The sequence below is a fragment of the Dipodomys merriami genome, unplaced genomic scaffold (genome assembly GCF_024711535.1).
Source record: "Dipodomys merriami isolate MVZ:Mamm:240054 unplaced genomic scaffold, mDipMer1.0.p SCAF_5, whole genome shotgun sequence".
In the NCBI taxonomy this organism is placed as follows: domain Eukaryota; kingdom Metazoa; phylum Chordata; class Mammalia; order Rodentia; family Heteromyidae; genus Dipodomys; species Dipodomys merriami.
In genome coordinates, this window is record NW_027206068.1 from 51,190,418 (window position 1) to 51,203,911 (window position 13,494).

The following is a 13,494-nucleotide window of genomic DNA, read 5'->3' on the forward strand; positions in this document are numbered from 1 at the left end:
GCCCTTGCCTGGAAAAAGCCTGTGGAATTTGGAATTCACACTTTGGGAAAAAATTCATTTTCCCTTCATGTTAGTTGTGATGTCAGACTCAAAACATTTCCCAGTTTCAGAGCAGATTGATTTCTTTTTCCCTATATTTCTTCTCTGCACCACAGTATTATGGGCTAGATTGAAATTCTAGCCCAATGCTGCTAATTCCTCCATAGATGTGACATTGATAAAGAGTATATGCTAGAGGGGACATTTTAAAATAAGAATATAGTAATCCTCAAGATTACAATTCCCTTCCTGTAAACTTTGAAAGACGATTTCTTATGATCAAGTAAACCACTTACTTCTGTGTGTATGGAGCCAAAGATTTGGGTTGCTGAATATGTGACCTTTCTAGAAGTTCTCAATGCACATAGAAACAAGCAGCATTCTCTATAATCCCTACAATTTTCACACATTTCCTACTGCTCTAGAGTTCTGGACATTTATTTAGTTCTTAAATATTGTCATCCCAAGTTAACATTTGTGGAAACTTAATTTATTGCTTTGCTACTGCTTGCTATGGCAAGTCCCTTGTCTGCCATCAGATATAGCAGTCAAATCAGCTCAGATTTCCATTTCCTTAAAGCTGCGGATGCCTAAAACTTAATGTGATAGTATTATATATATAAGTATACGTACTTATATGGAAATGTATATATGTATATGTACATATGTATATGTATATATATACATATGCACATATATGTGTATAAACATACATATATATATATATATATTTTTTTTTTTTTGTCTGTCATAAGGCTTGAACTCTGGGCCTGGACGCTGTCCCTCAGCTCTTCAGCTAAAGGCAAACGCTCTACTACTTGAGCCACAGAGCCACTTCCAGTTTTCTGGTGGTTTACTGGAGATAAGAGTCTCACAGACTTTCCTGCCCAGGCTGGTTTTGAACCGTGATCCTCAGATCTCAGCCTCCTAAGTAGCTAGGATTACAGGTGTGAGTCACTGGTACCTGGCTGATAGTATTATTTTTGTTAGAGTAATATGTTGGAGATCATTGAATCAACTCATATTATGAAGTGAAGGAATGTAGAAAAATACACTGGGGCTCACAGGATCTTTGTGATTTAGAGATCCACAATGTGAAAGGCCATCCAGGCTGGAACAATGTCTAATGTCACAGAAGGATTTCATTTGGGAACAAAGGGAGTAAAAAAAGGACCTTTAGAAGGCAGACTTCATAGTATAACCAGAGCAGGGTGAACATGGCTCTCAAAAGAGGCTGTAATCACGTTGAGTAATCCTGTCAGAAAACTGAAGCTCACTATACAGGGATGAGCAAGAATTGAGCTGAGTATCTAGGATAATGGGGGTTGGCTGTTGCTAAAGCATTACAACCTCATTGGTAGCTGCAGAACAGGAAGGTGAACTCCCAGAAAGTCCCTTCCAGACATTAGTGATTTTTATGAGCTTTAATCCTTGCACAATAGAAAATACATATCATACATATCTACCCTTGTCCATTTATCTCAATGGCATTTTAAATCTTATTTCAAACCTTTTCATTTTTAAAATTCATTTTGCTAAGGCATTTTTCAGATCCTCTATTGTATCTAACATAACATTTCAAATGCTAAAGTAACTCTAAAATATTTTAAATATAGACATAAAACGTATGAAGATAATGTTTCTCTTAAGAGAGTCTGTGTCATACAATAATTTTTTCTGAAAGAAATTATTTCTCCTCCTGTGTAGCCATTTTCTTACTGTTAGAGTCTAGTTTGTCCCTGACTTTTCACTATTTTAAATCATGTTATGAGGAGAACTTAATAATTCTTCATGGACCAGGTTTTCTGAAGTATAGCTCATGTTTCAAACAATAGAACATTTACACCTCTCTAATTATATAGTTAATGATATTTTGACCACTTGTAATTTTACTTTTAATGAAAATATGAAGTACTGACTAGAAAACTACTTGAAAATGCTAAGATTTTACTTGCCTGCATTATAATGTTTTAAAGACCACTCTTTCTGAATAAATGCACATCTTCAAAATACTAGTCTATTTTAAGACAGCTGTCCTTTCTTTGAGTGTTAAATGAACCAGTTCTGAGACTTCAATATATCTTTCTTACTACTATTTTTCTGAACTATAATTATTAAATGGCTTGAAGAGAAATTAAAAGCTTAAGGAATTAGGTTTAGTTTGTTAAGAGAAATGTAGAAGACAGCCAGTGTGAATGTTTACAGGTACAAAGGCAGCTGCCTTCTTTTTCTACTGATATAAAAAGTAAGGGGTAGCTTTTCACTTGAAAATAGAACAGTAGGTTTAACTTAGAGAAGTTGGTGATTGGAAAATATTAAATTTATGAGAATATTAAACCAGTAGATATTTTCAAGTATTTTTAGAGAATAGGCAATGAGATATTGTGAACTGGGCAAATGGTTCTCTAGTATGTCTTCTTCAAAATATGACCACGAAAGTCAGCATCATTTATAGAGGAGAGCAGAGTGTATTCTGAATTCATTCCAACATTCAACTTCCAGGTTGCAGTGTACATACACAGACATGCAAGATCATGAGAAGCAAGGTGGCATGCTAGAGAATGAGGCAGACTACCTTTTGTCTTATTACTGAGATATTATTGTGTGGTAGGCACCGTGTCAAGGATTCAATATGCATGCGTTATTATAACTGAGAACTGAAATAAATGTAGGCTATCCTTTACCCAGTAAATAGTATCTATGAAGAAACAAAGGTCAAGAGAGATGTCCTAACTTGGTCAAGGTCATGCAAATAGTAAATTACAGAGATGATTTCCAGTCACAGATTTCTTAAGCTGTGGAGCTCAAAGTCCAAATTTGAGAGGAGACAATACAATGGCTACTGAGGAAGGAAGAGGAAGGGTGAGGGAAGCCTTTAGATGGGGTTTTACGGGCTGGCAGACTCCACCAAATGGTGGAGGTGGAGGCATGGTTGCAGAGCGCTTCTGTAAATGAGTCTCAATCAGTCTTTGCTTGTCATTTAGTTACAGTCTATCATTTTTTAAAGTCTTTGCTGAGTTCTTTTGCATAAAAAGCAGAGTTTTCCATGAGGAATGCTCAACTTATGAAGGGCGAGTTAATCATTTTCTTTTCTAGTCTAAATAAAAATAATACTTCATTATCATCACGTTGCTCTGCATCACATTGCTCTGTCTGACTTTGGCAAACCATTTCCATTCTCTTAGTCATCCTGTTCTGTGTGCCAGGTACTGTGTCAAGTGTTCTGAGTGCATTATTTTACTAGCGCTCCAAACAAGCCTGTTTACCCTAGTAGTATTCATGATAAAACAAAAGTTAGTACAGTTCTGTTTTCCTTGAAGCACCTAGTAATTACTGTCTTGCTTCTTCCTGTTCTCCTTCCTGTGGAGAAGCTTGTTAGAAAGTTCTTCCAACATAGCCTTATGGAATCTCTCATGCTGTGCTATGATTGGTTCTTATTTAAATCTATCATCAGTCATCTGGAATCTGATTTGTCTCTATAGCCTGACAGTCTTCCTGCCTCCCTTTCAAACATATACATGGTTGCTTTCTTTTGGAAGAAGAATGGAGGGGAAAAATTCATCACTCTTTTCTTCTTTCAGTTCTTTTTTTTTTTCTGAGTTCTAGTTCTTCTCTGGCAAGTTAATAATTATCTAACTAGAGCCTTTGCTCTTTATGTGCTGGGTCTCTTACCTTTCTGATGTCATCCATTAGTGTAAAACAAGTATTGTTTTCCTTTGCTGGTTTTCTTTATCCTCTACAAAAATGCATCTGGTTTAATTTTTGGGGATGGTAACACAATTTTGTTGTTTAACTAATATTCAAGCTTCAGTAGAATCCACAAATGACCCCAAACCTATTGAAGATAGAGGGAGGGGGTTCAACCAGATTGCTCCCAAAAGGTGGTTTGAAGAATATGGCATTTGAGCTGTGGCTACACACAATTGACCTCTAACACTTAACTTCTGAATGAGGTATTTGGGGTCAGAGTCAGAGTCAGAGCATCACAAGCTTTGTCCAGGTCCCCATGGGAATAAAGACTGGCTTGGTTTGTTCAATCTCTGGGGAGAATTGAGTCAAAAGGGCCAGAGCAGGATCTGGCATGTTTAAACAAGTTTCTCCTCAGAAAAACAGGAGGCCAATCAAAAAGAAATTCTTCACTGTTGGGGTGTGGAAATCTGATTTTGTCTCTTTAAATAACATCGACTTCTGCTTCCTTCATGTTAGCTATTTGTGTGTGTGCACATGCGTCTGTGTGTATGTGTGTGTGTGTGTGTGTGTGTGTGTGTGTGTGTGTCTATATGTCTGTGTGTGTTTGGGCCAGTCCTGGGGCTTGAACTCAGTGTCTGGGTACTATCCCTGAGCTTCTTTTGCTCAAAGCTGGCACCACTTGAGCCACAGTGCCACATCTGGCTTTTTCTGCACATGTGATATTGAGGAATCAAACCCAGGGCTACATGTATGCTAGGCAAGCACTCTACCACAAAACAATATTCCTAGCCTGCCATTTATGTTTTACTATATATAGAGAGAATTGGCTTTTATGAGATACTTTAGTCATTTATTGAATGTAATTATTTAAAATTTTTGTATCACATTTCTCAAATTGACTTTTTTCTACTTTCCCTTTAATATAAATATATATTATAACTACTAGCAAAAAGTCAACCTTCATGAAGTTGTTAAGTGATCTTTTATTAATAATTCATGAATTAAGAATCATCTTACCAATGAAATAGAAAGTTGCTCCAAGGAGCTGAGCGGAGGAGTAGTCTTTCTAAGCAGAAAACGCTGAAGAAAGCATAAACAAGGAGGCAGTGCTTTCCATATAGTATTAAACTGAACGAACTTCTAATATTTGTTGCTGCGTGGGACCCTTATGACTTTCATGAATCTACTTGGGTTATTTGTTTGTTTGTTTCATACTTGTCTTCTTTCACCTTTAGTACAGATTACATAGCACCTACTCAGGATTAACCTTCTAGTTCTGTCTGACATGTTGAGGGCCATGTGAAGAACCTTAATCCGAAACACTATTGCTCCCCTAATTTTATTTAATACTGCTTTCTGATAAGAATAATCATCAGGGAGGCTGGGAAGGTGGCTCAGTGGTAGAGTGCTTGCCTTACATGCAAGAGGCCCTAGGTTCAATTCCTCAACACCACATCAGCAGAAAAAGCCGGAAGGGGCATTGTGGCTCAAATGGTAGAGCGCTCGCCTTGAGCTGAAGAGTTGACGGACAGAGTCCAGGCCAAGTTCAGGCACCATGACTGACAGAAAAAAAAAGAATAATCATCAGTATTTTTATAGCGTGACTTCAAAAATACTCATATCTTCAGATTTACAAAGTGTATTTTCCTGAGTTAATTTTATCAGACATTGTTTTCAAAATAATTTCCTTTTTGGAAGATATCAGAACAATACACATATCCCCACAGATTGTATATAGAATAAGATCATTTGAGAACATGAGTCAAAAGTATGTAACAAGCTCAGCTCTGCTAATGGAGGTCTTTTCCTTATTCAGGCAAAAGAATGTTGGAGACTATCCTAAGTATCTAAAAACAAAAACCATAGATTTGCAGGATGACAGGATGGCAAACATTAGAGGAGACTTAGATGTTTTACTGAATTGTGAATTGCACTACTGCATCTAGCTTTCTAATGGTAATATATATATATATATATTATATGAGATACCATATATATATATATATATGGAGGGAGAGAGAGAGAGAGAGAGAGAGAGAGAGAGAGAGAGAGAGAGAGAGAGAGAGAGAGAGAATTTTATAAATAATCTAATAGGCATCCTTAAAAGAAAATACTTGAACTTCCTTTAAATGATATCTTTAAAGCATCCATTGATTAGCAGGCAAATAAGATGAGTGGATTCATTATAGGATATGAATCCTTTGCTCTGGCAGATCCTTTTGGTTCATTGTCATCAGATCTGTCATTTTCTTCAAAGTTCTTGGGCTCCCTGGCTATCTATCACCCCACTAACCCATCTTTGAAATCGCTTCCATTTCATCTCTGTATGGTCTAATTGTCTCACCTAATTTACATTAGGCTGATTCATTCATTCCCTAGCTGGGTTATTTGCTGTGCTTTTTTCCTAATGGGATCCATTTTGTAAAGCTGTTTCTTGCTGGCTCTTATCACAGTAGGAACGACTGCAGGTCTTAATAGAAGGCAGGGAATTTAACAAAATGAACACACTGAGAGTTTAAGCATGGTTTTTATAAGACCAGAGGTCCATTTTGCTTATATTAAAATGGTTTTCTGCCGAGGATGAAAAATCCTGCTGGCAATCAGAGTATTGTGTGACATTCAAGTCTGCCCAGAAGAAGCAGCCAAGCAGAGAAGCTCTCTGGTCTACAGATTTGCATTGTTCTGCTAACTTTCCAACGCCAAAAACACTCAGTTGCTCCCTTTCACCAGCCTCTAAGGTCACAAGACAGACAGTTCTTTCTTGATTACTCAAACAAATACACATCTGATTCAGAGCTGGGGTGCGGGGCGGGGAGCGGGGGGAAGACGAGCTGCCAACAGTCAATGCTCAGGAAGGGCAAGGCTGCTTTCATTTTATAAGCCAACCAGATGAATCACCACATCCATGACTAATTGTGGTGTTAAAATGTGCCCACTAATATAGCTTGTTTTGGGGGAAAGAAAAATGCTAAAGAAGACCAACAAAAACTTGCGTAGCAATTGATCGATGTCCTAATAATCACAATAGTTGTGATAAATCTCAATGAATTCAATTAAGTTCTAGAAAGTAAGGAATTATCATTGTCCTTTACCTGACTTTCCTCACAAGAATTACTCTCACAGACTCTAAATAATTCCCCAAATGTTTTCTAAATCGAATAAGTTTAACCTCAACAGTGATTTCAGTAATGGTGCTAACAATTTTCACTTTAAGGAAAGGATTTTTTTTCAAAGGACTTGCTTTTATATATTTATGTGAAATATTCATATATGTGCATATGTGAATACATACATGTATAATATATATATATATATACAAATACACATATATAAATATGAATTTAAAGATCGATGTCTCCTTTGTTCTCTCAATATCAAGGTTACAATAAGAAAGAGGTGTTTGGTCAGGGAGGTTGTTTCATTTCATTTTGTTTTAGGAGACAGAGTCTTACAGGTAGCCCAGGCTCACATAGAACTGGAGATCTTACTGCCTCAGCTTCCCAAGTGCTGGGATTACAGTTGGGTCCCATAATGCCTGGAAAGAAAGACATAGTTCTTATCAATGTTCTAATGTGTTTGGGAAGACAATACACAAAGAAAAAATTCTAATATAATGAAATCAATAATAGTCATGCATAGGAGACTATGGGAGCAAGGTTGTTTTTTATTTGTTTTGTATGTGTGTGTGTGTGCATGTGTGTGTGCACGCGTGCATGCGCGTGTGCACACGCACACACATGTCATTCATTGAGCTTTAATTCAGAGCCTGGGTGTTGACCCTGAACTTTTTTTGCTCAATGATAATGCTATACCATTTGAGCCACAACTCCACTTCCTGCTTTTTGGTAGTTTATGGGAGATAAAAGCTGAATGGATTTTTCTGCTGAGACCTTTGAGTCGTGGTAATCAAATCTCAACCCTCTGAGTAGCCAGAATTATAGGAATGAGCCACCACCAGGAACAGAACACCTCCCAGGAACAGAAGGGAATTTCCTTAGCCTAGAAAGATCATCTATTTGCCACAAACATGCTAATGAATGAATTAATAGCTGTATTATCCTTATTTGTAAAAGACTAAATACTTTTTCCTAAGATCAGAAATTAAATTAGAATACCTGTTGTCTTGCTTCCTATTGAACATTGAGTCCTAGATTGAATAAACAATTTCAATGAATGTAATAAAAGTCATGAGAACTGATAAATGAGTTTAATAAACTTAAGGGATACAAGTACATGTATTAACATTGGTTTTAATTTTATATTCAAGTACCTTAATAAAAAAATTAGAACTTAAGTATCACATTTTAGCCTCAGAATATATAAAAATGTAAAAATGTAAGGTAAAACAAGGAAGCTAGTTAATGAAGCTAGCTATTCAGGATGCTGAGATCTGGAGGAATGCAGCTTGAGGTGAGCCCAGACAGAAAAGTTCACAAGATTTCATCTCCAAAATAACTAATAAAAAGCAGGAATGGAGACATGACTCAGGTGCCAGCCTAGCAAGTGTGAGGCCCTGAGTTCAAATACCACTACTGACGAAAGAAAAAAAACTAACAAAATATAAAAATGTGTTTATATAAACATATAAACAGGAAGTGGCGTTGTAGCTCAAGTGGTAGAGCGCTAAACTTGAGCTGAAGGATAGCACTGAGGGACAGCACTCAGAGAGGACACAGAGAAGTCCATTTCCATAAGCTGTTTGCAAAAAGGTGAAAGGTGATGATAGTATACTCGCAAAGCGTAATGGGGAAGGTGATGGGAAGTTTCTGGAGCTGAAGGATTTACTGATGAATAGAATGTGGAACGTGAAAGATGAAATACAAGAATAAATTAAACAGTTGTTAATTTCATTTGATTGGATTTTTCTTGCTGCAAAAGAACCAGAAAAATATATTCCATGGTTTAAATCTTTAGGATACACAAGTCTGAAGGGAATTTGCTGTGGAAAAATTAAGCTTGAAGTGCCTGTATTTTATTTAGTAGTGAATAATCAGCCACTGAATAAACAAATCACTAACATAAGGAACAGGTCAGTGTTGAGAGATTTAGGATAAATCTGTATGCTGAGATATTTAGAAGTAAGGGCCTGGTGGCAGATGCATAGGAAGTAAAGGTGATGATGAAAAATGACTTGCGGGCGGGGGGGGGGGGGGTTGGGGACAGGGAAGGAAAGAGAGAGAGAAAAAAACCTGGCCTTGCAGCTGCATTTCAAAACTTAGAGATCAGAGAAATAAGTTAGGATGATAGTGGACTAGAAGCCATCTAACAATAAATGGAGTCAAAGAGGAAAAAGGAAGAATGTCATTGAATTTGGCCAGGTAGGCACTATCTGTGACCTTGACAAGAGAACTTCCAATGGAATTGTTAGACCAATACAGTCCCAAGGAGGACTCAGCACAGAGAAACAGGGTGGTCTTTGAGGAATGCATAGAGTCTACTAGGGTTTATTTATTTGTTCATATGTTCAAGGCAGGAGATAATTCTACATGTTAGATGATGATGGAAATAGCCCAGTATAAACTGAGAACCTGATGATCCCTATATTTTTAAAGTACATATTTTTATTGTTATTGTAAAGGTGATGTACAGAGGGGTTAGAGTGACATAAGTCACTCTAATGTAACGAGTACATTTCTTTTTGAACAGTGTCACCCCTTCCCTTGTTCTCTCTCAGTTTTCCCTCTCATCCCCACCCACAGTTGTACAGTTCATTTTCCACAGTGTCTAGTGAGTATCACTACTGCATTTGTTCACCCTTAGTCCCATCCCCACCTCTTACCCTGGCCGAAACAGATAAACTTATAAACAAGACAAAAGATACAGGGAAAAAAACCCAGCAACAAAAGAAAAAAAAGCCTTCTCATTTCCATTTCTTGAAGTTCATTTTGATAACTATTATGATAAACTATACAGATCTCTAGACACTCACACAGTGATACTAAAGGAGGATATTCTTAGGAGAGGACCAAAAAGCTTCAATACCTATTTCTTCCATATATCTTCCTGGTTTGGTCATTAAGGATTTGATAAACAATGAATGACATGTTTGAATTAGTTAGGCTGAGGGTTTTCAAAAATATATCAAATCTATTTTTTCAAGTCTTTCCATTTCTTTTTTTGTAAAAATACTGTACAGAGGAGTTACAGTTGCATGAGCAAGGTAATTAATACATTTCCTATCAAGCATTGTTGCCTCCTCCTTTGTTTTTCCGCTACCATCCCTTTCCTTCCACCTACACAACTACCTCCCATCCCCCACACAGCTAAATTGTAAAGTTCCTTTTCAGCATAGTGTCTGGTACATCTCATTGTTAAAATGGGTCAACCTGTATCCCTATTTAAGCATTTTGTTTTGTCCCTTCCTCTCCCCAAATTAGAGAAGTGTATATACAAGATGCAGGGCACCTACATCAAATACAGTGAAAACGGGTTATACCATGGGGGAGGAACATACAAAGAAACAAAAATAATCACATGATTAGAAACACATCAGAAACAACAGCAAGCAAGAAAAAAAATTTGTGTCCCTATCTTGGGGTTCATTTCACTTCAAATCATTTTATATGGTCATCTGTATATAGTTTTTTACCTTTTCTACTTGTCCTACACTAGTTATTGCAAATAAGGGAAACCATGGGACCTATGTTTCTTTGGGCCTGGCTTACGTCACTTAATATAATTTTTTCCAAGTCTTTCCATTTCCTAACAAATGGGGCAATGTCATTCTTTCTGATGGAGGCATAGAATTCCATTGTGTATATATACCACATTTTCTTGATCCATTCATCTACTGAGAGGCATCTGGGTTGGTTCCATATCTCAGCTATGGTAAATACAAATCTATTTTCTTATAGTGTTCATTCTTATTATACTTACTCAACTCCATAAAGTGTTAGTATATTAAAATGAGTGGTTGAGTTAACAATGAGCCATAAGCACATTTGTATTTGATGTTTTTGGAGGTCAAAACAATCTTAATGCCCACTTTAGATCCTGTATTACAAACATTGCTATCTACACATACCAGATAATGGGCTTAGTATGCCCTGCACTTGCTCAGAAACTGACCAGTGGTTGATAGTTATTATTTACACAATATGTGTTACATCTTATTGATTTAAAAAGAGGATTTCCATTTTAGGAAAATATGATTTAGTTAACAAAAAATCAGGAAAGAGTTAATTAATGATAAGCTAAAACTGACTACAGTAACCGCATTCCTCATACTGGTTGCTGGGCTGCAAACTGTATGTACACTGTTAAGTGTATTCACTGATCTTAATTGGTGTTGCCGCAATGATCCTATTTTTCAAGCCAGGAAATGGAATCATTAAGTAAGTGGTGTTATTTAAGGAAGGCTACACAGCAGGTATGTGATATTTTGACTCACACTTCCAAGAGTTATAGTGCACAACTTATTAATAGTCTAGGATCTGTATGGAAGCTGAAAAGTGTGCATGTTTGTTTGTATGTTGAAAAAGAGATGCTGGGTTGAATATACTAGGAATCATAAGATATATGATTGATTTATGAGCCATCATTTTAAATTGTAGACTTATAGACTGAGTGTTTCAATGTAGCAAAATGTCCTCTATTAGAAGAATTAGGCAAAGGTCTATTAACTAAGAAGAACAATTTGTTGTTTCTCCCAAATTTGTATTTGGAGATAGAGCATATATCAACTGTGCATTTGGAAAGGAAAGTCCAAAGTTAAAAATTTTAAAAGCAACTTTATGAGAAAGACAAGATTCCTCTGGGACTTCTTGTTAAACTATTTTCAGTAGGGAGTAAAAATATTTTGTTCAAAATGCTAAGAAACGTCTTTAAAACATCTCCTAATAGGGTCATACCCTGTTGAAAAGGACAGAAGCCAATTTGTCCCTATGCCTCTGATATTGTTATGGCACATGAGAAATTAGCATTTGTTATTATTGTGTTATGGTTAAACAATAAAGTACCTTGCCTCAATAAATATAAATATTGTAAAAAGTAAAGAATCTTAACAAGAATTACATATATAATCTAAATTCATTAGGATGGCAATTTATTTCTAAAATTAGGTTTTTTTTTCTTTTCCTTCTGTATTTCTTAAAACTGGCTATTAACTTTTGTATTTCTTTATATTCCCTGGAACCCATGATTAAATGCCAAACTTAAATACCTTTTGTCCCTTTTTCCTAGTGAAAATATTTCTAAGCTTTGTAGAAAGAAATAAGGTAGCAGTCAAATGGCTTAGGGTCACTCTGCTATGCCTTGGGGTATGTAACCTTCAAGTCTGGTGAACATAACAGCTTTCCATTCGCAGTGGGATGACACAAGAAAGGCTACCTTGAAAACAAATGGTAATTTTCTCACTTTTCACATTTCTGTGATTCCTGTTTCCCTGAGAAAGTCCCTTTTCATATCTTTAGGAGTCAGAGTGTCTGTTTTCACAATCTGCTCAGTAAATAAATTAAATCCATTATATTTACCTTGTAGAAAGTTAAAGCTGCTATGTGTTCTCTTCCTAAAGATTATTTTTCCCCATGATATCAAGAATTGAGCCATGGCCTCATGCTTATTAGGCAAATGCTCTTACTAGAACCACATCTCTCCCCCCTCTCCCCAAAGGTTTAATTTTTCTGTTGGTCATGGAGCTTGAATTCAGGGTCAGGGCTCTGTTCTTTAGTATTTCTACTCGAGGCTAGTGCTCTACCACTCTGAGCCACAGACGCACTTCCTAAAGATTTAAATTTTAATCTTTCTTTAACATAGCACGGGAAATACTATTTCTATTCTCCTCCCCAGACTTTAAGTACATTTTGGACACCAAGGATTGAGTAGAAAAAATACTAATGAAGTTAGAGAACTAAACTTCACAGGCCTAATTATGCAAATCAACACAAATCCTATGCACAGCTAGTCCCAAAATAAATTACAATACATTTTATTAAATAATAAGTGAACATGAGTTGTTTAAGTAACAGAATTTTAGAATTAGCACCTGAAAATTCATTATTTTCTTCCTTTCCACTCTGGGCCATAATGCTCTATAAAAATAATAGCAGATGGTCAAGAACTTATACCACTATTTTGGATTTACTTATTAAAATGGCTGGATTTCAGAACTACATTCTTGGCAAGCTTCTTTTCAACTGTAGAAATGCATCTGCTCAGAAACCCAAAAATAAACATGCTTCCCAAATGCTACCATTATTGCATGTGGTAAGCAGGGATTTCATTGTGAGTTAATTCTACTATGATGGTGGCAAAGTCTTTTGTTCAACACTAAGAGGCACTGAATACAGTGGATAATGCCTCAATGGAAGGGGAAAAAAACCTATGAAGTGACATATGTATCCATCTATCCAATTTCAAGAAGTGATAATAAGAAGAAATAATGTGTCATAAGAGTTTCATTTCATAATGTAAGTCATTGCATACAAAATACATGAAATCTGTTATTATGCTTAGACATGATAGGCCATGAATGTACCGTGTTTGGACCAAATACAACTTGTAATAGGCAGAAACAGTGAGGCAGGGATGCCTCTCCCTGAGGTCTAGGCACATTGCCATTCTCTGCTAGGGATGTGTGAGGCTGAAACAAAATAAGTTGAACAAAAAGAGTTTGTAAATACAACATTAGTATGTTTGTATTTATAGAGAGAACAATTCTATTACACTGTTTTTTAAATTGCTTACAATGTAACAAACTTTTATTTTTGCAAACACTCACCAACTTTCAAATGTGCTAGCTGGTTATATTATTGCACACATATCAGA

The 13,494-nt window shown here is 36.3% G+C and overlaps 1 long non-coding RNA gene across 2 annotated transcripts in view; it reads left to right on the forward strand.

The window, feature by feature from the left end:
* Positions 1-13,494, forward strand: part of LOC138810112 (uncharacterized) — a 37,496-nt gene that overhangs the window by 9,881 nt on the left and 14,121 nt on the right. The window contains exon 1 of one of the 2 annotated variants that reach the window (XR_011367029.1): positions 11,020-11,098. The exons of the other annotated variant lie outside the window; for it this stretch is intronic. This is a non-coding gene — a long non-coding RNA (uncharacterized lncRNA). Of the gene's footprint in view, positions 1-11,019; positions 11,099-13,494 lie in introns of those variants that run through there. 2 annotated transcript variants of the gene reach the window in all.